Raw genomic sequence first — 27,555 nt, forward strand, 5'->3', positions numbered from 1 at the left:
TTAATTCTCAACAACAACCGACCGTTGAGTAGGTTGGAGGGAGTTAATTTTTTCCCAACACTTTTTGTCCTCATTGCTCAACGCCTTAAAGAGTGACATAGATGGAATGTTGCATAATGTACTTAGAAATCGCATGAAATAAGACCCAAGATCATTTGTGTCAGGGCCACGTGCCTCCCCATGAGGCCCCTTGCTTTTTTTAGCATGGTGCGGGACATAACAATTTGCTAACAACAATTGGAGCTACTCTATACACATCCTGCAAAGAGCACTTAAGGTGTCATTTCAGTGCCTAGAGATGAAAATTATAGACCCTGAACAACTAAAAACTTCAAAACTTATTTTTGCACCCAAAACTTTGCTTCAGGATGTAGATGCAAATGATTCAAAACACGGTAGAGAATCTAAAACCTAACTTCTCAAAAAATCACAAGTTCCAAGTGTCCCAGCAGAATCCTTATCCACTATTGAACCTATCTCTGAGTTATTATCTGTTGTTTGACTCTGATCAGAAGGTTCCTCTAAAATCTGATCTTCATCCAGAAACATATTCATTAGATTCAGAATAAACAACATGCACCCAGATTCAGTTTTAAATTCTGCCCTCAAATCTTTAACTATTCTTATACGAGTGATGGAATCAAATTTCCCACTGTGCTTTTGCAAGGCCACAATAACGGCTACTCTTCTAACTTTATGATACTTACAGTTTGACAATTCTTTTAGAAAATATTGTGCAACATTGTAGAGCCAAGAGTCATTTGTCAAAAGTAAATCCATCAGACACTGAACAAGTCTGTAAGACAGAATAATCGGGACATAAGATACAAGCAGCCTTGGTAGGAGAAGAAGCAGAACATCAAATGATAAGTGCTTATGATTATGGGACGACAGAAGAAGAACTTATTCAACAATAACTTCACAAAAGGATCGAAGGTTTTGTAAACTCTAATTAATTTGTGTTAGACTTTAATCACAAATAATTATAAATCCCTAGATCTTAGAACTTCAATTAATTTCACATCCTTATAACGCATAAATATATACAGTTAGATATACATACCTCGATTCATGATATCAAACCTTGTTGAGATTAAATTCACCGTCTAGATCCTTTAACCACAAACTAATCTGCAACTCTGATCAACAAGCAAAGGTAGAAACTATTTTATCTCTAGTAGCCTTTTGCACACATAAAACTTTTACGTGTTGTATCATTAATCGTACATAATTGATAGAGCATATGCACTTTTATAAAGGCAGAGAGAGGACCGGTTTTTCTTTTAGTAACATAATTCTACTTTCCATCAAAGTAAGGAATAAGAAAGGAAAACACTTCTCCAATAAGTAATTACCAAAAAGGTAATTATAAGTTGACCAAAAATAAATAATATTAATTGATATCTATTTACTTAGCCACCAAGTAATATGTCACATGTCCAAATCATGTGGGTCACAATTAAATAAATAATCTTACATTCCCCCATTTGGCACATATGATAATTTCTGTAGTAGTTTAGTAAAATAGTCATTAGTGTGCACCATAAATCAGATTAAGGTATTAAGTTGATCATTATAAATACAATGGTAAACAAACTACCAATGTGAGTCATGGCGGTTGTATGTCACTAAATGACATAATCCTTCCATTTACCACAACACTAGTAACCCATTTAACATAGTCTATAAGTGAGAAGCATCAATAAAGGTCTAGCAATAATGTCTATTCTAAGACTATTCATGTTTTCATCATTTAAAGTAATACATGCATGTACATACATAAATTAACAGGAAATATCAGAAACACATTTTTAATGAGCTCAAAATGTCAAATATATATAAGCATTGTTAAGCAATCCACAACAAAAATAATAATTAACTTTGATTACATTCAAGACCCATTCTTTCAACATGCCTTATGAATGTCTTGAGTGGTAATCGTTTTGTTAATGGATCTGCAACCATAAGTTGTGTGCTTATATTTTCAAAAGAAACTCATTGTTTCTGAACTACTTCTTTAACGGTAAAATATTTCAGTTCCATATGCTTAACGCAATTGTAATACTTATCGCTTTTAGTAAAGAAGACAGCTGCGATGTTATCATAATAAATTTTCAGCGGTCTGGAAATTGAATCCATAACACCAAATCCCGAAATAAAGTTTCGCAACCACAAACCATGATTTGTAGCCTCAAAGCATGCTACAAATTTAGCCACCATAGTAGATGAAGCAATACTAGACTGTTTTGCGCTTTTCTATGATATTACCCCTCAAATAACCAAATGGATCTTATACTATCCACACATCCAGCAAAATCTGAGTCTGAGTAACCAATAACCTCTAAATCACCAGTCCTTCTAAATGTGAGAATATAATTCTTTGTTCCTTGCAAGTATCTTATGACTTTCTTTGTAGCTTTCCAGTGATACATTCCTAGATTGCTTTGGTATCTACCTAGCATTCCAACTGCAAAACCAATATTTGGACGAGTGCAAACCTGTGCATATATCAAACTTCCCATTGTAGATGCATAAGGAATATTTTGCATTTCTTTATGTTCTAATTCATTCTTTGGGCATTGCATCAAGCTAAATTTATCCCCTTTCTGTATTGGAACAATACTAGCTGAACAATGTTCCATACCAAATCTCTCTAGAATTCTCTTAATATATGTTTTCTGAGACAATCCTAACAATCCACGTGACCGATCACGGAATATTTCTATTCTTATCACGTAGGATACCTCACCCATATTTTTCATCTCAAAATTCTTAGAGAGATAATTTTTAGTTTCATGCAATAAACCAAGATCACTACTAGGAAGTAAAATATCATCAACATATAGAATCATAAATATAAACTTATTCCCACTAACCTTCTGGTATATACACCGATCAACAGTATTTTCATTAAAACCAAAAGAAGTAATAGTATCATTAAACTTAATATACCATTGTTGGGAAGCTTGTTTAAGTCCATATATTGACTTCTTAAGTTTATAGACCATGCGTTCTTTACCCTCTAATGTGAAGCCTTCAGGTTGATCCATATAGACTTCTTCTTCTAAACTCCCATTTAGGAAAGCTGTTTTCACATCCATTTAATGCAACTCTAAATCATAATGAGCTACAAACGCCATGATAATTCTAAGGGAATCCTTCTTAGATACAGAAGAGAAGGCTTCTTTATAATCAATGCCTCCTATCTGAATGAAGCCCTTGGCTACAAGTCTGGCTTTATATCGTTCAATATTGCCATAAGAGTCGCGTTTGGTCTTAAAGACCCATTTACACCCGACTTGTTTAAATCCTTCAGGCAATTCAACAAGTTCCCAAACTTTATTTTGTTCCATTGACTTCAACTCCTCATTCATGGCATTAATCCAATTAGAATTATTACTATTAATGGCTTGTGATTATGTAACCGGATCCTTACCTATCCCTATATCAAAATTAGATTCATGTAGATATACCACATAATCATTCAGAATAGTAGGTCTCTTTTCTCTTTGAGACCGTCTTAATGTTATTCCTTGTAGTTCTTTTATAACTTCATTGGTGATAATTTCATTATGGAGTTGTTGATCATTTAATTGTTCTTCGTTGTTATGCAGTTCAACAACTGGAGAAACAATTATTTCTTTAGAAGTTGTGGGTAAATGGATTTGTACCCTAACTTCTTGAATGATCACATTCTCATTTCTATCACTCCTACTGATTTCACCATCCTCAATAAATTTGGCATTACCGGTTTCAACAATTCTTGTACTATGTGTAGGACAATAAAACCTGTACCCTTTGGATTTTTCTAGGTAACCAATAAAGTATAATACCCCTAATTTCAATAGGATAGTCCTGGTATTTATTTTATTGGTTAAATTGCATTTGCTTATTTCTTTGGTGTGGTTTAATTGTTTTAAATTATTTTAGTGCATTTAATTATTTACTTGCTTTAATTCAATTATTTAATTAGTTTAATTGTTTTGGTACTTGAATTTAATTGATGGGTTAATTGTTTCTATTTGGTGTAATTACTTATTTGAATTCTTTCACTGAGTTAAATTAAATTAATTGCTTATGATTATGTCATTTGTTTGACTTACCTTAATTGGTTAACTAGGTTATTAAGTTATTCACGGCGTAGTTATTTTATTTATCTGAATTTAGGGTTTTATGTTTCTAGTTTAGCCGACACTGTTATAAACCTAGGTTATTCAATAGGCCAAGTTATTTATGGATTAGGGTTAATGTTTAAGTTTATAAATACATACACGTACTGGGGTTTAGGGTTTTAAACAAACATAAGGTTACATCTGTAACACAAGGGGCTGCTAAGAAATAGAGCGTGAACTTGGGGAATTGGCAGAGCAGTTCAAGGGAGGATACAGAAACTGTGGAATTAGAGTTTCAAAGTCTGAAACTTAAGGCAAGTTCTGTTTTGCTCTATCTCTTTAATCTGTGTTCTGTGCGTGTTTAGGTAGACTCCAGGAATTAAACTAAGGCTTAATTATAACCTTTATACATGTTTAATCAATGTTTTAATTCATGGAATAAACCTGTTCTTGGTTGTTTTAAAAAGATTGTAATAAAAACTGTAACTTTGTAACCTTGCTCCATTGGGTAACAATTTGTTTTTCAATTCAAGTCTTGATTAAATATCATTGTATATCCTTGTTTTATAATCAATCTGGAATTGGAATAGACCTTAAAAACATGTAATAAAAGTACCACAGAGAACTGGTACTCACAGGAATCGGAGAAGACGAAGTTTAAACGGACAGAAGGCTGCTAAGGGAGGAAGAACTGGCTTCCAAAACCTTTAGAGCTGGCTCCCAAAGAGGAGGAGCCGGCTTTTGGTGCACTAGAGCAGGCTTTAGAAAGTCTAGAGCCGGCTCTAGATGGGAAGAGCACGCTCAACTTTTTTCTAGAGCCTGCTTTCTCTTTAATTGCCCAGACTTTTGATTTTAAGGTCCGTTTGGGCTGAAAATTGGTTTTCTAAAGTTAATTAAAAGCTACTGGAGGGTGTAAATCATTGCCAAAGACTTATAAAAATGTTGGGAAGCATGGTTACATGTAGGTATTGAGGATGGAATTAACCTTAGTTTAAACAAAGAACCGTAGGAGGATGATTGAAGAATTAATTTTCTTTTGTCTATTATTTTTGAAATTTTGATTTCTCTGTATAATCTTAAACTGCTAATTATATTTTTATTATGATTTAAGCATATAGTAGTATAACTAGATGTAAATATGGATGGAATTAATTGATGATTTAAACTGGATATAAATTGCATCAGTTATGGCACTGTTTGGAGAAATAAATTGCATACTTTTGTTTTGTAATTTAACGGATTGGAATTGGAATTTTTGTTTAATATTGTTTTAATTATATTTAGACAGTTTTATAAGCATAGTAAATTCTTGGAATTATCTATGTGTGGTTGGACGTAAATTGATATAACAGTTCGGTTAATTTTATCAATTAGTGGATTTGATGCATGATGTAAATGCTGTGTTTAATAATTAGCAAATTTAATGGTTGGAATATAATTTCTAGGTCTGGACTAAATGCCGAAGTTTTATATTTATGGATGAATTTGGTTTGTGCATATTTTGGGAGTTGGGCTGATGACTATCTAGTACTGTTTTATCAACTCTGTTAACCGGAGGATGGTATGTACCGGTATGGGACGGTGATATACTAGGTTTGGACTAGTTCAGACACTAGGCCTACCTAAATTTGGATTAAGGTATGGATTAATCATAAAGGTTAAGTCCATCACCTATATGTGTCATGTCAGTTGTGAATTGAATGACCTACTATGGTTTCATGATGGATTTGTTATACATATATCAGACCACTACACAGATGGATGGTATACTGTATTAGGAGGAGTACGGACTTTATATATATATATTATATGGTGCCGTGGTATGAGCTTGAGTCTCATGACCATGGTTAGGGCGCGTATATCACCTAGGATGGATAACTGGACATAGGTGTTGTTCCCTAGTAGGTCTAGGTACTCATGCCTACCTTAGGGTGCGATTATAGTCCTCCTAGGATGAATCTGCGTATCGGATTACTGTTTGGATTGTAGTAGATCAGGACTTGCATGTGGGCCTGACCCACTTCTTTATTTTTCAGGTGTTCGTTAGTTCCAGGGCTAAAGCTTGGACGTGCAGAGCAGATACATATATTCATTCGTCCGACTATGTAGGAATCTTCTTTATGTTAGCTTTAGACTTTATTTCTATTATTTCAGTTTCGGTTTGAGAATCTTTAATAAGGGGTCCAATGGATGGATTCCCAAGTTGTAAACCTATGGAGTTTGGATTTAACAGATTTCAATAATTATATTATTTTAAGGATTTTCAATTAGCATTCTTTTAGCTTATTATTATTATTATTATTATTATTATTTATTTCATCTTGTATTCTGTGTTCAATTACATATTAATTGTTTGATATCCCTCGGGTTTGGGCCTGGGCCTGATCAACCCATGTCTCGGATCCGAGGGGTATCGCAGTTGGTATCAGAGAACTCCAGGTTCAAGTGTCTCTTGGATTCTATCGTATAAGACTTCTGCGTAGCGTTCTCTATTATTTAGAGCTTAAGTATTAAGATTCATTATATTCTTTACGGTTCGATTTAGTCGTGCTGATGTCTGTCTTTCTGTGTTGACAGAATGGCTAACGCAAGAACCAGACGGAACAATCGGCAATGAAGGGAAGCGGCCCACTAACCTTCTGCTATATACACCGATCAACATATAGACTTCTTCTTCAACATCAACATATAGAATCATAAATATAAACTTATTCCTACTAACCTTCTGGTATATACACCGATCAACAGTATTTTCATTAAAACCAAAAGAAGTAATAATATCATTAAACTTAATATATCATTGTCGGGAAGCTTTTTTAAGTCCATATATTGACTTCTTAAGTTTATAGACCATGCGTTCTTTACCCTCTAATGTGAAGCCTTCAGGTTGATCTATATAGACTTCTTCTTCTAAACTCCCATTTAGGAAAGCTGTTTTCACATCCATTTGATGTAACTCTAAATCATAATGAGCTACAAACGCCATGATAATTCTAAAGGAATCCTTCTTAGATACAGAAGAGAAGGCTTCTTTATAATCAATGCCTCCTATCTGAATGAAGCCCTTGGCTATAAGTCTGGCTTTATATCATTCAATATTGACATAAGAGTCGCGTTTAGTCTTAAAGACCCATTTACACTCGACTTGTTTAAATCCTTCAGGCAATTCAACAAGTTCCCAAACTTTATTTTGTTCCATTGAATTTAACTCCTCATTCATGGCATTAATCCAATTAGAATTATTACTATTAATGGCATGTGATTATGTAACCGGATCCTTACATATCCCTATATCAAAATCAGATTCATGTAGATATACCACATAATCATTTGGAATAGTAGGTCTCTTTTCTCTTTGAGACCGTCTTAATGTTATTCCTTGTGGTTCTTTTATAACTTCATTGGTGATAATTTCATTATGGAGTTGTTGATCATTTAATTGTTCTTCGTTGTTATGCAGTTCAACAACTGGAGAAACAATTATTTCTTTAGAAGTTGTGGGTAAATGGATTTGTACCCTAACTTCTTGAATGATCACATTCTCATTTCTATCACTCCTACTGATTTCACCATCCTCAATGAATTTGGCATTACTTGTTTTAACAATTCTTGTACTATGTGTAGGACAGTAAAACCTGTACCCTTTGGATTTTTCTGGGTAACCAATAAAGTACCCACTAACTGTTCTAAAATCCAATTTCTTTTCATGTGGATTATAAATCCTAGCTTTCGTTGGGTAACCCCAAACATGCAGGTGTCTTAAACTAGGTTTCCTTCCTATCCACAGTTCAAATGGAGTTTTTGAAACTGCCTTACTAGGAACCCTATTTAATACATACATAGTAGTTCTAATAGCATACATCCACAATGATATGAGTAACGAGGAATTACTTAACATACTCTTAACCATTTTCATAAGAGTACGATTATGCCTTTTAACTACACCATTCTGCTGTGGCGTGCCTGGCATAGTGTATTGAGCACAAATGCCACACTTTTTAAGGAGTTTAGCAAACGGTCCAGGGCATTGACTCGTTTCATCATACTTTTCATAATATTCACCACCTCTATCCGCCTTACTATTTTTACTTTTTTTTCTAGTTGCCTTTCAACCTCATTTATGTATACTTCAAGAGTATTCACTGTTTGAGATTTTTCTTGCAACAAAGAGATATATCCATAACGTGAAAAATCATCTATAAAGGTGATAAAGTATTTTTCTCCACCAAAAGATGGAACATCAAAAGGTCCACAAATATCTGTATGAATAATTTCAAGAAGATCTATACTTCTTGTGGCTCCTTTCTTTGTGTGTTTGGTTTGTTTATCTTTAATACAATCCACACACATAATAAAATCAATAAAATCTAGATTTCAAAGAATTCCATCTTTTACTAATCTTTTTAACCTTTCACTGGATATATGACCCATTCTTTTATGCCACAAGAAAGATGAATTTTCATTAATTGAGCTACGTTTGGTTCCAACATTATGATGCAAGGTCAAAAGTGTTTCAGAAAATAAATCATCAAGCTTTATCTTGTATAAACCATTAACAAGAATACCAGAACCAACAAATTGGGATTTTTTGAACAAACTGAAACATCTATTACCAAATTTAAATGAAAAACCATCAACATCAAGTTTGGACATAGAAATCAAATTACGGGAAATTGAAGGAACATAAAGAGTTTTAAACAAATCTAAATGAAATCCACTGTCTAAAACTAAACGAAATATCCCAATGGCTTCAACTAAAATTTTCTCCTTATTCCCTGTGAACAAGAAATCATCATTTGGATTTGTGGTTTGGGTTGAAAGGAATCCCTGCATCGTATTAGAAATATGAACATTAGAGCCTGAATCAACTCACCAAGTATTAGAAGGAATTTCAATTAAGTTTGATTCAAAACATATAAAAGCCAAAGGCTTACCATTCTTTTCGAACCATTCTTTACGTTTCATGCAATCTTTCTGAAAGTGTCCAGATTTGTTACAAAAATGACACTTATCATTCTTGCATTCTTTCTTTTGAGTAGCTTGATCAGAATCATTTATTCGGGGTGTTGCTCGCTTAATGCCTTTTTCAAACATTTTTCCTAAATTTCTTTCTAGCTTTTTGAGTCATGAGATGAACATTATGATTATCCTGTTGCTTAAGCCTTCCTTCCTCCTGAACTAACATACTGGCCAATTCATTCACATTCCACTTGTCCTTAATAGTGTTATAGTGAATTTGAAATGGCCCATATTGAGTTGGTAAGGAATTGAGAATAAATTGAATGAGAAAAGTCTCATCCACATTCATCCCTAAAGTTTTTAATTTCATAACAAGATTAGTCATGTCACGAACATGCTCATGCATACTACGAGTACCATCAAAACGCATAGTAGTGAGTTCAACCATTAATTTCCTTGCAAGAGACTTATCTGTAGTACGGAAATGTTCTTCAATATTTTTCAAATATTCCTTAGCACTATCAGTTTGGGGAAGAGTTGTTTTGATATTGTTTGAAATAGTCATTCGCATAAACATAATACTCAATCTATTCGATTTCTCCCAAACTTTATGGAGAGTCTTTTCTTCCTCACTACTTTCACCAGTAATAGCAGTAGGTTTCTCAATTTAAAATGCTAAATTAAGATCTAACACACCTAAGTTGAACTGAACTTGCTTATTCCATTCTGAGAAGTTAGTCCCATTGAGAATTGGAACAGATGAAACATGTGAATTCACTGAAACAGGAAGAGATACTGCAATAAAATAATCATAATAAGGTAAATGCTCATAACATTAATACTTTGAGATAACAACACATATAAAAATAAATAAATACATTGTACAGCTATGGTACCACTTTGGGTAGTAAGCACAAAATACAAAAAATGATGCTTAGATGTATTTATTTATATATAGCTTCATTGGTGATGCACTACTAATTAAATAGACAAGTTACCTTTGGATGTCCTACATCTATCCAATTAAAAATTACATACAACCCCTTAATGTTTATTTAATCACTTGAAAATTAATTCCCTTTGTGGAATTATTTCTAATAATTGAATAAACCCAATATTCATGAATTTTACAAAAAATTATAAGCATCATTATTCATGAAATATTGCAATTATGTCTACCACTAAAATTAATATCCATTAATCATTATGGTTAGGCCACTTTGGTAGCTACCAACTTTTCTATAATATGAATATTAAATTATCTAGTGATAAATTCAACATTAAATTACCCACCATATTATACACACATAATTTACAAAGTCAATTAATTAAACTGCTAGTGGGTGTCCTAAAATTTCATAAATACACTGTAGTGTATATTAATAAGCATATATTCAATTAAGTACAAAACAAAAAAGACATCATTACCTTTTGAGAACCTCGATTTGCGTAGCGGAATCATAATAAAAAATTCCATTCAATATACTGATGCACCAAATAACAATCTTTTTTTATTTTTACTTGTCTCGTCAATGTATACTGACGCACCAAAATTAACATCTCTTTTAGCTTGTTTTGTCTCATTATGCTTTTATATATATAAGTTATATATATATAAATATATAACTATCAACAAACACCCATATTTGTTTTTCTAACTTTTTAAGTTCATCAAAGTCCAGAAAAAAAAAATCATCAAAGTCATCACAATATATATCAACAGACTTAACTAACGTTATACACACATAAGTTCGGAATTCGAGGCATAAATTTAACATAAGTCAACATAACTGATCAATGCAAACAGATCTGTAAATCCTCATAAGAAAAAAAAAACTATTGTACATGAATTAGAAAAAAATTGATCTGGCATACGGATCTCTATTAAAGCTCTACGAATATAATAAATTAAAATTATATAATTATATAATTTTAATTTAAACTTAAACATATTATTTATGCAATTATAATGGAAAAATAATGAGTTCCAAAACTACAGGCTCTGATGCCACATGTAAAAACTCTAATTAATTTGTGTTAGACTTTAATCACAAAAAATCATAAATCCCTAAATCTTAGAACTTCAATTAATTTCACATCCTTATAACGCATAAATATATATAGTTAGATATACATACTTCGATTCATGATATCAAACTTTGTTGAGATTAAATCCACCGTCTAGATCCTTTAACAACGAACTAATTTGTAACTCTGATCAACAGGAAAAGATGGAAACTAGTTTCTCTCTCTTGGCCTTTTGCACACATAAAACTTTTACGTGTTGTAATATTAATCGTACATAATTGATGGAGTACATGCACTTTTATAATGGCAGAGAGAGGACCAGTTTTCCTTTTAGTAACATAATTCTACTTTCCATCAAAATAAGGAATAAGAAAGAAAAACACTTCTCCAATAAGTAATTATCAAAAAGGAAATTATAAGTTGACCAAAAATAAATAATATTAATTGATATCTATTTATTTAGCCACTGAGTAATATGTCACATGTCCAAATCATGTGGGCCACATTTAAATAAATAATCTTACAGGTTTTTCTCAATATCTTCTTTAGATGAGCTATATTTTCGATTCTTTTTGCGCTTAATGGAATTTAAACTTGTAGCTGATTCAACATCTTGTAAAATAATATTGGGCAAGAGAATATTTACTAAAACAGGCCAGACACTATGAACTTGAGGCTTTCAGAAGGTGGACTCCTGAAAAATTTACCAAAAATACAAGATTAAAATTGTTTCTTTGTCCATAGAAATTTTTGTTACAGAAAGATTAATCTTAAAATCACCTTTAAGCAATTAGCAAGGGAGGACAGACGGCAGCTGCAAAAATTGCGCTACGGCTATATGAATATGGAAGAAGCTTTCCAAATATTTTGCTGTCAATATAAATTTTTTCTTGCATTTTAAGAGCTAGAAGCAATGTATAGGGATTTCTGATGTTAGTGGCTCCGTTAAACCAGTCCTGAAGCCCTGGAGCTTCAAGAACTTGATTCAACAAAGCTTCAGTAGTCAACTTCAGAACAATAAGAACTGTCACTCCTTTACAAGGGCAGAGATGCAAAGGAATCTAACAACATGCATTGCTTACATTCACATCAATTACATACAAGTAAGAATAATAGAAGGAAATGTAACTATAAGAAGAATAAAGTGGCAAAGATTGAAAACCAGTTAGTCAATTTAGTGTGAGATATTAATTTATTTTTGGAAATTATCATAGAAAAAATAAGTCCAAGTCAAGTTGTAATTCGAATTACTTGTTGTGTAAGTTATCAAATTCGACAGGGACTACAGAACTGGGAAGTTGTTTGAAGCTACCATAATTGAAGATCAGAAAAAAGTAAGAACAACACTTTAGGAAGGATTCTAAATAGAGTTGGACATTCTACACTTTCCATTTTATTCAGAACTTACCCTAGAATGAATCTAGGCTGAAGGAACCAAAATTTCAAGTCTGCCAACCTTGAGCCGGTTCAGCCCCTCTGAACCGGTTCAAGATACTCAAGTTTGGCTTCGAAAAGTCTCTGCCAAACTTGAATCAGTTTAGCTTCTTTGAACCGGTTCAAGAAGTCTTGTTTACTGTACAACTTCAGTTTCTTTATTCTGAATTGTTTCCCAGTTGGTCTTGAATTATACCAAATCCTATGCAGGATTTTTTTCTTTATTTTCAGAAGGATTAGGTCATTCTATTCTCTATAAAAACCATGTCATACACATTGGTTTATTTACGGCTTTTACATTATTATTCAGATGCTATTCAAAGCCTTAGGAAGATTATTTTTGAAGAAAATCAGAGTTGGTTTTTCTGACATCATTCTAGAACACATACACATAAACACATAGTGAGTTTAAAGTTGTGGTGTTCATATCCTGATCGTGATCATACAGTCGTATTAACATCGATCAGACGAAACATATCTTCTTCTACATCATTCAGACGATAGAAGAACAGAAGTAAACGTAATCACACTTTGAAAGGGTTGGAGCACTCGTGGAGTGTTGTTTGATCTACTTGCTATTTTTCTACGAATATTGAGTGTAAGCCTGAGGTCAAGTTGTTGTTGGACGGGGAGTCGCAAAGCCAGATGATCGTCAGCAGTTGGTGTTGGGTAGAGCGATAGGGTGTGAGCCAGAGTCAAAGTTTGGTATACTTTATTTTAAGCATAGTGGATTGGTTTACTTTAGACTGCACAGTCCACGAGGTTTTTCCCATAACAGTTGACGTATTTTATTAATTGGGGTTTCCTCGTTAAAATCCTAATGTCATTTGTAACTGTATACTTTGCTTTATTTTATGTGCATGTGATTAAATGTTTAATTGCTAAAATAAGTAAAGTTGGTAACGACACTGATTTGTTTTACAAAATCTAAAACTTTCCTTAATATATTCTGCTGCGTATGACTCACATTTAGTTACTTCAACAACCAAGTAGGAACACTGGAGCACATAAAGCCCCATAGAGAGAGGAAATCCCTAAGCAACGGGCGTCGCCCGGGGGTGGGGGGGGGTCCACCTACAAAATCTGAATAACAGTGTTTAAAAGTAAACAATTTAAATAATTAGGATGGAAGGGTGACTACTGTATGATAATATAATAGATAAAGTGCATGACGCACAAGGAAACAATATGTGTTTAAGAAGGGACCTTCATAACTACGATGCATCAAAAAGGATTACTCTTTTGACTTGCCAACTTAACAAATTAATGTATGTATGGTGTATAACAACAACAACAAAAAATAAGTTTTTTTCCCAACTACTTGGGGGTCGATCGACTACATGAATCCTATGATTCCATTATACTCTATCTAGGGTTAAAGCCTCAATCAAATTTCAAACCACATGGTCATAAAAAATATCCTTCTTTACTAATTCTACCCATGTTAACTTTGGTCATCCTCTTTCCCTATCATTACCCTCAATATGGACCATATCACTTTTCTTAACAAGCACAGTTTAAGGTCTTCTTTGCATATGTTTAAACCATCTTAACCAATTTTCTCTCATCTTATCTCCAATTTGTGCTACTCTAACCATCTCCTGAATATGATCATTTCTAATTCTGTCATTTCTAGTCTTACCGCAGATCCATCTCAAGATTCGCATTTATGCCACAATGTATGTATAATACATTTGAGAATGTTTTTATTTATGCCAAACCCATACAATATTTCCAGTTCTTTGGATGAATGGTGTACCAGGAAGTTAGTGTGCCCAATGATAATCAGCATAACATTTAAAATGCTTAATGAGCAAAGGAAGGGGGATCCTTCGTACAAGACTATTATAAACTATGTTATGTAGACAGATGGAAATGGACACTAACACAAACTTTTTTAATTAATAGACACCAAAGAAGAAAGTCACACAATGCGAACACATTAATTAATGTCATACAAATAAATGCATCAACAAACTTTGGAACCCAAAGCAAACATATTGTCACAGGCTTAGAGATTTGGCGCAATGGCACGGCCCTTGCGGCACCAAGGCGTTGCTTCTACTAGCGCAAGCAACCTGGTCAATCACCATGACCTGCCCTCCCGAGGATACATGTTAACTGTCTTCCTTAGCCTCATCAGGGGAACAACTCTAGCTCCTGACCAGTTAGTGCAGGGATAGCCAACTCCCTTCTTCATAGTTAAGTCCAAGAATAGTGACAAGCTTCACGAACTGAACTGAGTCGACCGGCTTGCACTCTGAAGAGGTACCATCTCGTGGTCCTGCACGCTCTTTGTGATACGCCTCGAATCTGAGACACGGGTTGATCTGGCCCAAGCCTAAACCCGAGGAAAATATCAAACAATTTCAGTATTTTAAAGCGGACACAGAATATTAAATGAAATAAGAAATATAATAAAGCTAACAGAAATATCCGATATTAAATCCTCAAAACGATAATGAATAAATTGAATCCAAATCTCCAAAACCTCTAAGAGTCAACTTGGGAATCCATCTAGTGGACCCTTAAATAAAATCCCAACTGAACTGAAATAACTGAAAGTAAATTAAACTAAAACAACGAGAGAAGTCCTACGTAAGTAGATGAAAAGAGACTGTCCTCGATAAGCACGATCGAGCTCTAAGGCTGGAACCGTCCTGTACCTGAAAAGAATAAAAGAGTGGGTCAGGCCCACGAACAAGTTCTAATATAACTGCAATCCATACAGTGACCCAGTACACAGATACACCCTAGATACCTCATAATATCTATTTAGTCCATACATATATATAGCCACACTAAGGGACATTCATTGGACTATAATAGGGGTCTCAACTTGAATAGAAGGCAACATGCGAAAACGCACCCAAAGGTGAGCATGAGTACCTAGACCTAACAGGGTACACCTCAACCTACTATATCCAGCTACGCATCCACTGCATATACGCATCCTAACCAATAAGCCTGAGACTCAAGCTTATCTCGTGGTACCATAATCATATATCTAAAGTCCGTTCGAAACAAGAGTATGCCATTCAATTATTCGTTGAGGAGACATACAAAACGCAGTCCAGATAGTCACTCAACTTATTCAGCTGATATGACCTAACTACAACCAACTACTCCAGGAAGTCATTCAACTTAGCCAGTTGATCTGACTTAAACATAAATAGGATTCAATATTTTACAATCCATTCCTTTAATCCGGTAGGTTAGGTCTTAGCGTTTTGAGCTAAACCATCCGTAGTATGCCACCGTCCCATACCGGTGCATACAATCCTCCATGTCAATGTAAATTACAACACATAAATAGAAGTTTAGTAATTTACAATCCAAACCATAATCCAAATAATTGCAGGAAGATATTTAATATTCTAGCAATTGTGACGACCCTGGTTTTTAGGCCAGCGTGTCCTGTGATGAACCGTAAGGATGATCCGATAACGGATCCGAATGCGGAAGCAAAAACAGAAAACAAGACTCTAAGAAGTCAAAGTGACCTTCTATGAGGTCGTGGAACTCAACAAGAACTGATGCGAAAACAAAAGATCAAAAATATAACAAATAAGCCCCCAGGGGCAAAATAGTAATTTCTAAAAATTGTAGATTCGGGTGCCACTGAGCACACCGCTGGGAGGACAATGAAAAGCTAATCAAGATGGACTCAAGAATCGCATGATTCGGAGTCCGGACGAAGGAGTAACGGCTTGACGAAGAAAAACGAGCACTTAAGGCAAAAGGGTAAACTGGTAATTATCAAGGAAGAACTAGGTACAACCGAGCACACCGTTGGAAAGACAGCGAAAAATTAGTCAAGTTAAAAAAAAAATTCACTTGAATCGGAGTCCGGACGAAGGAGAAAAGCCCAAAAGAAGTGTTAACGTCGCGGCCGCCCGACGAGGGGCCATGACAGCCCCATGCGCACGCCCATGTGCGCGCCCATGCATGCCGCGCGCGCACTGGGTGCACCATGGCTGGTAACAGCAGCCCATAAAACTGCTGTGGGGTTATTTTTCAAAAAAATCCAGAACAGAGGTTGAATTTGGAGGCCTAGATGAATTTTTTTACAAAAACACAAAGAAGAAACCCCCCTCAAAATTGAGTTTTCTACATGATTTGTGAGAGAATTAAAAAAAAAAAATGCAATGTAAAATGTCCAAAATGCCTTCCCAAGAAATTTGGTCCAGAGGGTCGAAAAAGCTGCTAAATAGAAAACTGAAAGCTGAACTTTGCGATCGATTTCCAGCACCAAGATGACATTTTCTGGAAAAACACGAAAAAGAAACCCCCCCCCCCCCCCCCCCAAAATCACGTTTTCTATTCAACCATGTTGAAAGAAGGAAATAAAACTACCGTGAAAAGTCTATAATGCCCCTAGATCAGAATATGCAAAAAAAGTGCGAAATGAATTCACAAGAGGCTCAAAACACAAACGATAAGGTTTTGCCTGGAAACGACCATGCACGCAAACGTAACTTACCTATTTGGATGTGTTACAATGGTCCATGACTTAAAAATACCACCGATACAAAATCCGACCCCCCAACGGGCAAAAAGGCAAAAATAGAACTTGGAATGAAAACTCGGAATCCAAAAATACAAAACGGGATCAAATGACCGTTTGGCCCTTGGCCACACTTCAAACATGATTTAGAAGACCCTATGAAAGAATGAAAACGGAATTCCCACACCCGATGCAACCATGGTGAAGTAATGACTTGAGATTTTTCATGATTTTCACAATATTTCATGAAGTTAAAAAGTACATAGAATACAATATAATGGTCATTGGCCTCCGGCCTCATCTCATACATATCAAATACATTGAAAGGAGTGTACTTAAGTACACATTACATACATGGGATCAAATATACATATTTTGACATATAAGTCTACAAAATGACATTTCATGCTAACATTTGCATGAAATGGAAACTTGAGAGCTACACGACATCCAAGGAATGCTAGGCGTCACGAACCAAGTATTCGTACCTGAAATATGCCCCAGTATTGTAGGGGTGAGTAACATAAAACTACTCGTAGTAGATGAGTATGCATCGACCTAGCATTTTACAAATTTATCACCTTAAGGTGAAACATGTTAAAGGGGCTCATGCCACCTAACGTCTATATCCAAATGAGACTCGGGGAGCATCCTAAGCTACCTTAGAGTGTAACAAGAATCATGATATACATACGTGTATGAAACGAATCATGGTTGTGATAATCTAAGAACACGACAAGAAGAATGCTTGAGCATAGATTAACATGAATTGCATTTTCAATACAATTGAACTAGGTCTAGAGTAGTCCATATAACATGACAAAAGCATATTTGAATACAAGTTAACAAGAATCACATTATCCATGCACTTCAACAACAAAAGAGCATGTTATACAATGCAATAAGGTATAAGTTCTCAAAGCCATCAACTTAGAATTTAAAGCACAAAATAACAGTGGTGGTTCATGCCACCTAACATCTAAGTTCTAAATGAATCAATAGGATCAATCCTAAGCTATGTTAGAACGTCAAAACATAATTTTCAATATCGATGTAATTTAACCAACATTGGGACTTCCAATACAACGCGTAAAGCACAATTTCGCAAAGTTAACATTATGTAACTTAAAATGGAACGACAAATAAGGAACAACAAGTTACAACATCATCTAGTTATCAACTTGAAAATGAAATCCGAAGTCAAACAAAGTGGATACTCGGACATCACGCCGGATCAGACCGACAACATAGTTACTTTAGGGTTACTAGCCCATGGGTAACCTCCCTATGTGCGCACTAGACTATATAGAGGGACTATCCCCCGTACTAGAATCACGTCCTAGCCATAGTCAAACAACGACATCCCCAAGTTTCCAAAATTAACAAGTTGTGCAACAACACATATATCAACAGGAATATGAAAGATAATCAACTATCTACTAAGCACAACTAAATTTGGAAACCTATACAATACATGCTCTAAATCCACAACTAATATGATATGATGAATGTCGAATCTTCAGTGTGCGATTCGTTACACGCTATGCATGAAAGATGTTAAACACGAAGTGTGCAAATCATTACACAAGGCAACAATATATTAAATAAGAAAAACATATTATCATGAATACAAACATAGCAACTATGTTATCCAATGTTCAAAACATAACCAAATGAATATACAACAAGTCTAAGTCCATGATTTGAATATAGAAACCACTTCTAAAACACAACTAAATCCATGGCTCAATTCAATAGAATTTAATTAAATAAAAATAATTAAATTCCCTAGATTCTAATTCAATTCCAAATAACCTCAAATTAATACATATTAAAGAACATGGCATGGTCATCACCTCTATCCATTCTAAAACCAATTAGGTTATTGGAACAACAAAGTATAACTCTAATTAAATCATGCTAATTTAGTTATCAAGGTTCTAAAGCAATTTCAAATGGTCCACAATTAATATATACCAGTAAACAAGTCATGGCCAATACAAATATCAAGTTAAAATCTTAATTAAGCTAATGGGACCACAAAATAGATTTTAATTAATTCTTTTAATTAAAATCTCTAAATTTTCAAACTGAACCAAATGCTCTCAATTTAACATATCTTAGAGAACATGCCGATGACTAATGTAATATCACATTACAAGCTTATTTGATGCAAGTTACACCTATGTAAATTAAACTTTAACTAAAGTTAAATATAAAATAAAGGTTGCAATTCTCATGTAATTAATCCCAATTTAATATATATGAACAACTACACCAAAGCTTAATTTTCTAGCATGGCACAATTCAATTCCAAGTTGTATATCACCATGAGGATTAAATCTTAAACAAGGAAATTAATTAAATGAAAGGTTTCAAAACCTAACCGAATATTATAAATCAAATATATGTGAAGCTATATGGCATGTAAATCAAGAATATCAAGTCGGAATTCAAATGGAGTGAATAGTGCACTCGGGGCAAATTAATTAATCAAATTAATTAATAATTACTAATTTTCAAAACACCTCCAATTACTTTAAAATTCAACTATGTTGAAGAGCATGCTAAGGCCTAATATAATATGCTAACACATATTAATTTCAAGCTAGTTAAGGCCATGCGAATTAATCTTTCACCTAAGATAAATATTAAATAAAATCTTTAATACTTATTCAAATGTTCCAATTTTAATACACGACAATGAGTATATTAAGGGGCAATATAAAATCATGCTACATGTTTAAACCAAGTCATGAGCAACCAGAAAAATTAGATCCCATACAAGAAAAATAAATAATAAAATCTCTAGATTTTATATTTAATCATGCAAACAAGTAGTATAAGCATCACAAGCATGCTATATAACAAGAATTTAAACCTAGAACATCTCCTACCTCAATTTGAGATGAAAATCCCAAAGGCCCACCAAAATAAAAGTGCTCCGAATTCGATGATTCCGAGAGGTTTTGTCAGGGACAACACCGTGAACAAGAATCCGCAAGAAGCCCCATGAAAATCTCAACTTGACTCCAAACCCGAACTCTAAAAATCGTCGAAAATGGATTCTAATAAGGGCAAAAGGTAGAGCACGTCGAGGGAAGCAATAAATGCTAAGGCCGAAGGATTTCTACCAAGGAAAAGTGGACCAAAGGAGGACAGAGAAAGTGGCAGCCATGGCTGCTAGGAAATCTGGCCCAGAGAGGTGGGGAAGATGACCAAAATCTAATTTTTCACTTTAGGCCATCCTATTTATAGTAAGTCTCAAAAACTGCCCGAAAGGGCCCCGCCGGGTCCGGAATAGTGGATTTTGAGCAGACGAGCTCAATCGGTAAAACTCCATGAACGAAAAAGATTCAAAATGAGAAAATATGAATAACGGAAGAAACAACGTCAAAAACTGAGTCCCAAGCAGAAAGTTATGCCCCGAACAAGTTCAGCGGCAACTGGGTTCAGAAACTTTGAAAGTGGAGAAAAACGACCAGAACGGAATTCTAAGAGTCCACGACTCGACGAAATGTGAAAATGAATCCCGTATGAGAAATCAGGCTCCAGACGAGGTATTTTGCAATAACTTTCGTTAATTGTACAATGACCCCTACAAAAAGGGTTAACTGCGAAACTGTCCCCGAATGAAAATATCTTCCAAAAGATATTTTCTTAGATACCCCTGAAATAAAATATCTTCAAAAGATATTTACGAAAAATACCTGAAGAAATGAAAAAGATTCTGAAGAATTGTGCATCTATGGCCCTGTGGACACCGGGAGCAACCAGAGTACATTCTTGTAAAAGTAAAGATACGTATTTCGAGAAAACCACTCAAGATGAAGGCACGTGAAGTCAAAAACCAACTTTAAGCATGAGAAGTGAGGTTGTGCCAAAAACTGACAAACGGAGATAAGACGAAATAGGGAAAATGACAGAATAGGGAAAAGACAAAATAACGCATAGTGTCCGAAAAACGAAAAATGCGAAAAAGACTCGGTCCTCAAAGGAAGTTGTCAATTCACATGAAAGAGTCTCAGAAACCAATTCCGAGCACTAGAGATGACACTAAGCGACACAAAACAGAGCTCAGAAAAGAAAATTAAACGAAAAAAAATTCATTCCTAAAATTTCAAGAAAAAGGAAAGGAAGGCAAATGTCTAGGTCGTTACAGCAATTAAAATCCAAACAATAAACCATGTAATTGCAGAAAAATATTAGTATTCCGACAATTAGCATCCAGAGTATGCATAGATCAAAACTAATAAATAAATGACCCTTTCATGCATTTAAAATAAGTCTTATAATCATTCTATATCCCATTCAATTGTTAAAGTTAAATTAAGCAATTAAGTTTCTTTCTTCCGTTAATAACATGCACAGTTGTATATTTTTCTACTGTTCCATCCTTTAGCATAGAGACATAAACTATACAATAAGAGGCTTTAATAACACTTGAAATTGGAATTAAGAATCCCAGTATACCCACAACACAGTTCAGACAGAATTAAAATTATCCAAACGTCGCCTACGAAAGTCAAGAAAACATCAGTGAGAGAAAGCCTGCACTTAAACTTGTAGAGCAGGCTCCAAAACTAAAAGAGCAGGCTCCAAGATTTCTTGGAGCCGCCTCTAGATGGGTAGAGCCGGCTCTACCTCTCCTAGAGCCGGCTCTACAATTGGGGGGCGCCGGCTCCCTCTTCCATGGAGCCGGCTCTCTTCCTCTCTGAGAGCCGTCTGCCCGTCTGAAGCTTCTGCGGCCTTCTGCTTCGTCTTTGGCCGCATCCAACTTATCTGATTGTTTTAAAAACTGATCCTAGAAGTCCTAAGTATGTCCAGTAGCGTCCAAGTTCATTATTCAGACCAAATTGCATTACTAAACTCCTTTAACACTTACCGACTATAACATGCTTATGAAAACAAGTACTGTAACGAAACTTTCAGAAACCATCACAGAACTAATTCAAGGCAAAGATATGATTAATTTGACATATAAAAACGTGCGTGATTTGGTTATTGATCCATTAAAACTCTAGAGCATACCTAGGTGCACAGAACACAGGCCAAGGAGAAGGAGAAAGAAAAGAACTTGCCTGTGATTTTAGTTATGAAATCTTGGCGTCTCGTCCACTGTTCCGGCAACACCGAACTACTGTCAAGCCTCCTAGTGCTTTGGGATAATCCACCATAACCCCACCTTGGTCCTCTCTGTTCTTCTCCTTGATAGCCCTTACAGTGCCTCCGTTCTCAACCCTCTGTTTTATTAACTAGCACTCTATTTTTCCAAAACCCTAAACCAACGTGATCACTATATTTATAGGCGTAAAACACTAAACCCTAATCCTTGTTTAATTAGAGCCAGAGCCCTAATATAAAAATTCCAGTTGGCCCATAGAGCAGTCTAAGTTCTAGTATACGTTGACTACATAAATGTGAATTGTAATCTAACACTATATTCATAACATAAATATACTAACCTAACTTTTACATTACAAAAATTATATTAAAACAGTGGCTTACAAATAAAATAAAAATAATACAATTAACAAGTAAAGAAAATAGCACACAATAAATAAGCAATGTCAATAATTCAAATAATCCACATAAAACAAGTAAATCCAATTAATTCAAATATCATTTAATAAAAAGGTAAATAATCAATTAAACAAACAAAATTAACAAATAAACAAATAAAAATGCAATAAAAAAAATTAAAATGCTGAGACTATCCTTTTAAAATTAGGGGTAATACATTCTTCCCCCCTAACAAAAGGAATTCCGTCCTCGGAAGTCGCTCTTACTTTCATCCAATATTTCAGGAAACTGCGAGCGAATGACATCATTCTGTTCCCAAGTAGACTCAGCCTCATTGTGATGACTCCACTAAACACGCACCAAAGGGATAACCTTAATACAAAGGATTTGATCTCGACGGTCGACAATACGACACAGTGGCTCCAAATAAGTTGCATCCGGCTGTAACTCAATCTCCCTAACATCGATATGCTGATTCCGATCCTCATCTCCCAAAAATTTCCGCAACATGGAAACATGAAACACATTGTGTACGCGATCCAAATTATCCGGAAGTGCCAACCGATAAGCGACAGCTCCAACTCGATCCCTAATCATGAATGGACCGACAAACCGCGGTGACAACTTCCCTTTCTTCCCAAAGCGCATTACTCCTTTCATAGGAGACACCTTGAGTAGAACCTGATCCCCAACCTGAAACTCCAAGGCACGCGTGCGACGATCCGCATAACTCTTTGGCCTACTCTGGGCAGTGCGCATGCGATCCCTAATTAGAGCTATCTTTTCAGAAGTATCCTTGATGAACTTAGGACCCAAGAACCTGTTCTCGCCAACCTCCGTCCAACAAACAAGCGATCGACACAGTCGGCCGTACAACGCCTCAAATGGTACCATCCCAATAGTCTTCTAGAAACTACTGTTATAAGCAAACTCCACAAGCGGTAAATAATCCTCCCAGGTCCTTAAAATCAAGAACACACGACCGAAGCATATCCTCCATAATCTGATTAACCCTCTCAGTTTGTCTATCAGTCTGAGGATGATAAACAGTGCTAAGATGCAACTTTGTACCCAAAGCCTGCTGAAAACTCTTCCAGAATCCTGACACAAAGCTTGAATCCCTGTCCGATATAATAGACAATGGAATGCCATGCAACTTTACAATCTCGGTAATGTAAAGTCTCGCCAACTGCTCCGAAGTAAAGTTAGTGCGAATAGGCAAGAAATGAGCTAATTTTGTCAATCTGTCCACGATAACCCAAATGGAATTGTGATCCTTGAAGGAATTTGGAAACCCTTCCACAAAATCCATAGAAATGCTCTCCCATTTCCATTCCGGTATCTGTAGTGACTGTAGAGCTCCTGGCGGCCTCTGATGATCAATCTTGACTTTTGAGTCTCAGTCATCACATCCTTCCTCAACTCATCAACAGAAGGTACCACTAACTGTCCCTTGTACCGCAAACCTCCAACAGTCCCAACATAGTAGAATGAAACCTTTCCGGAGGCTATCTCTACAACCTTGTCAATGCACTGCTGATCCGTGAGTTGTGCCTTCAAAAACTTGTGAATGATAGAAAGTGTAACTACTATGTAAGCCATGAAAGCATCTGACAACTCATCCACTGTCCTTAAAGTATTCCACTCAGTGGTGAATAAAGCAGAAAGACTACTAACAGGTCGGTGATTGAGTGCATCCGCCACCACATTCGTTTTCCCTGGATGGTACTGTATAGAGAAGTGATAGTCTTTCACAAACTCCAACCATCTGTGCTGTCTCATATTCAGCTCTCGCTGAGTGAACAACTACTGCAAACTCTTGTGATCACTAAATAATCTGAAGGACTCACCCAACAGATAATGCCTCCAAATGCGTAAGGCAAAGACCACAGCTGCCAACTCCAAATCATGCGTTAGATAATTAAGCTCATGAGGCTTAAGCTTACGAGATCCATACGAAATCGGTCGCTCCTCCTGCATCAAAACACATCCAAGACCCTACAAAGAAGCATCCGTGTAGATCAGATACTCTATCCTGCTCTGTGGGGTAGATAAAACCGGTGCAGAAGTCAACTTAGTCTTCAGCTCATCAAAAGCTTTCTGACACTGTTCATCCCACATGAACCGTATACCCTTCTTAGTCAAATGAGTGAGTAGTCCCGCTATCTTGGAGAACCCATGGATGAACCTACGATAATATCTTGCCAATCCGAGGAAACTCCAAATCTCGGTAGGTGAAGTAGGCTGTCCCCACTCAACCACTACTGAAACCTTGGCTGGATTCACCGCGATTCCTCTTTTTGACACCACGTGACCCAGGAACTTCACCTCCCACTGCCAAAATTCATATTTCTCGAACTTGGCATATAACTAGTGCTCACGAATCATCTGCCACACAATCCAAAGATGTCTAGCATAATTGTCCTCAGACCTAGAATAGATCAAGATATCATCAATGAAAACAATGACAAACTGATCCAAATAAGCCCTGAAGACTCTGTTCATTAAATCGGTAAAGATTGCTGGTGCATTAGTCAACCCAAACGGCATCACACGAAACTCATAAGATCCATATCTAGTGAGAAACGTTGTCCTCCGAACATTTTTCTCCCAAACCCGAAGTTGATGATATCCAGACCGTAGATCAATCTTAGAGAAGCATGTAGCTCCCTTCAACTGATAAAAAATATCATCAATTCTGGGTAACGGATATTTGTTACGAATAGTAACCTTGTTCAACTCCCTGTAATCTATACACAGGTGAAGTGAACCGTCCTTCTTCTTCACAAACAAAATCGGTTTTCTTTAGGGTGAAGTACTCCTGTGAATAAAACCTTGGCTGAGTAATTGCTAAATCTGATTCCTCAGCTCTCGCATCTCTACTGGTGCCATCCTGTATGGTGCCCTAGCAATAGGTGTAGTGCCTGGAGCTAAGTCTATAACAAAGTCGATCTCGCGACTAGGTGGCAACACTGGAATCTCCTGAAATACATCCGAAAAATCCTGTACAATTGGCATGCTATCTAATGATACAGTAATCCCCTCCTCCATCTCTTACTCTATCTGAAACAAATAGGTGCTAGTGTCCCTGTTAAAATGTGGCATAGAAACGACGTAAATATCCTGACCACAATAGACCCATCTAAAACAAATAACTTGAGCATGACAGTGATAACCAATCCATCCCAAGTATCATGTCATAAGTGTGCATGTCCAGGATAAAAAGATTGGCTAGAAATCTGAGTCTACCAATTTCTAATGTCACAGGCCCATCACTCTCATGAGAAATGGCAGTATTGCCCAACGGGGTAAAAATATCCTGAGGTCTATTGCATATGTGTGTCACCAACCACTCCATGAAAATCCCCTATTTTCGAATACTCCGTAGAGCAAAATACATAAGGTAAAACGAAATGCTCTGCAATCGTCCCATTTTAAGATTATTGTTCTATCTTAGGAATTCCTCCTTCTAAACCAAACCTACCATAATGATTTACACAAGTTCTCTTATAAACTTCTTGGAAATTAACCTGTCTCCACACCATGTATTTACAAGCAACTATTTGTTTGCCTGTTTCACAAACCCCAATCACTCCACTGTGATAATCATCTATTATCGCAACATACACATTTCAATATAGTCTAATAAAATCATATGTGTATATATTACCAAAAGAATGCTATCACAAGACACAATTCAAAAATAGCCAAACCACTAGTTCACTTTATTAAGAACTTTTCCAAACCATAAATTGTTAAACGAATAATCGTAAAATATTCTTTAACATAATCCTAGTGTACGTGATTAAATCCGTACTACACTTTCTAATACCTCCTCCATTACTAGTAATTAAAAGTACTCTTAAAAGAGCAGTCATCCTTGAACTCTGGTGCCCTCCATCTTGGATGCTCCGGTATCTCCTCCATCCTGATCTTTTTCGGGGTCTTCCTCTCCGCTTGGTTCAGCTTTGAGCACCACCGAAGTTCTGTTAGGTCCACAGTATGGTGGCCAATCTCGCACAGCAGAAACCTTCCTTGCCCTATTCACCGAAGCAACACCCATTGGAATCAATTCCTTAGTCTCCAACTCTGCCTTCTTGGTCGGCCTTCGTAGGGCAATCGTTGGAGTAATCTTCCTCTTCCTTAGGTCTTTCTTTGCTTTCATCGCGAACCACATCCTCTTCCTAGTGCCAAACATTCTGAAATTACAGAATATACTTGACATCAGTACTTTCTAAACGAACCGCAAAGGAATACGATGAATCCTAAACTTAAGCTCTAATCAAGAGAAAACGCTACGCGGAAGTCTTAATATGAAACATCCTAGAGACACTTGAACCTGGAGTGCTCTGATACCAACTGTGATACCCTTCGGATCCGAGACACGGGTTGATCAGGCCCAAGCCCAAACCCGAGGGAAATATCAAACAATTTAAGTATTTTAAAGCGAACACAGAATATTAAATGAAATAAGAAATAGAATAAAGCTAACAGAAATATCCAATATAAAATCCTCCAAACGATAATGAATAAATTGAATCCAAATCTCTAAAACCTCTAAGAGTACAACTCGGGAATCTATCTAGTGGACCCCTAAATAAAATCCCAACTGAACTGAAATAACTGAAAGTAAATTAAACTAAAACATCGAGAGAAGTACTACATAAGCAGATGAAAAGAGACTGTCCTCGACAAGCACAATCGAGCTCTAAGGCTGGAACCGTCTTGTACCTGAAAAGAATAAAAGAGTGGGTCAAGCCCACGAACAAGTTTTAATCTAACTGCAATCTATATAGTGACCTGATACGCAGATACACCCTTGATACCTCACAATATCTATTTAGTCTATACATATATATATCTACACTAAGGGACATTCACTGGACTATAATAGGGGTCTCAACCTGAATAGAAGGCAACATGGGAAAACGCACCCAAAGGTGGGCATGAATACCTAGACCTAACAGGGTACACCTCAACCTACTATATCCA

General features: G+C 35.7%; 1 pseudogene; it reads right to left on the reverse strand.

The window, feature by feature from the left end:
- LOC132309195 (uncharacterized) lies at positions 1-26,728 on the reverse strand (annotated as a pseudogene).
- Between the last annotated feature and the right edge of the window lie 827 nt (positions 26,729-27,555).

The sequence above is a fragment of the Cornus florida genome, unplaced genomic scaffold (assembly GCF_030987335.1).
Source record: "Cornus florida cultivar Cherokee Brave unplaced genomic scaffold, ASM3098733v1 CherokeeBrave_3.0.0_Hap2_Chr05, whole genome shotgun sequence".
NCBI classification, from domain to species: Eukaryota; Viridiplantae; Streptophyta; class Magnoliopsida; order Cornales; family Cornaceae; genus Cornus; species Cornus florida.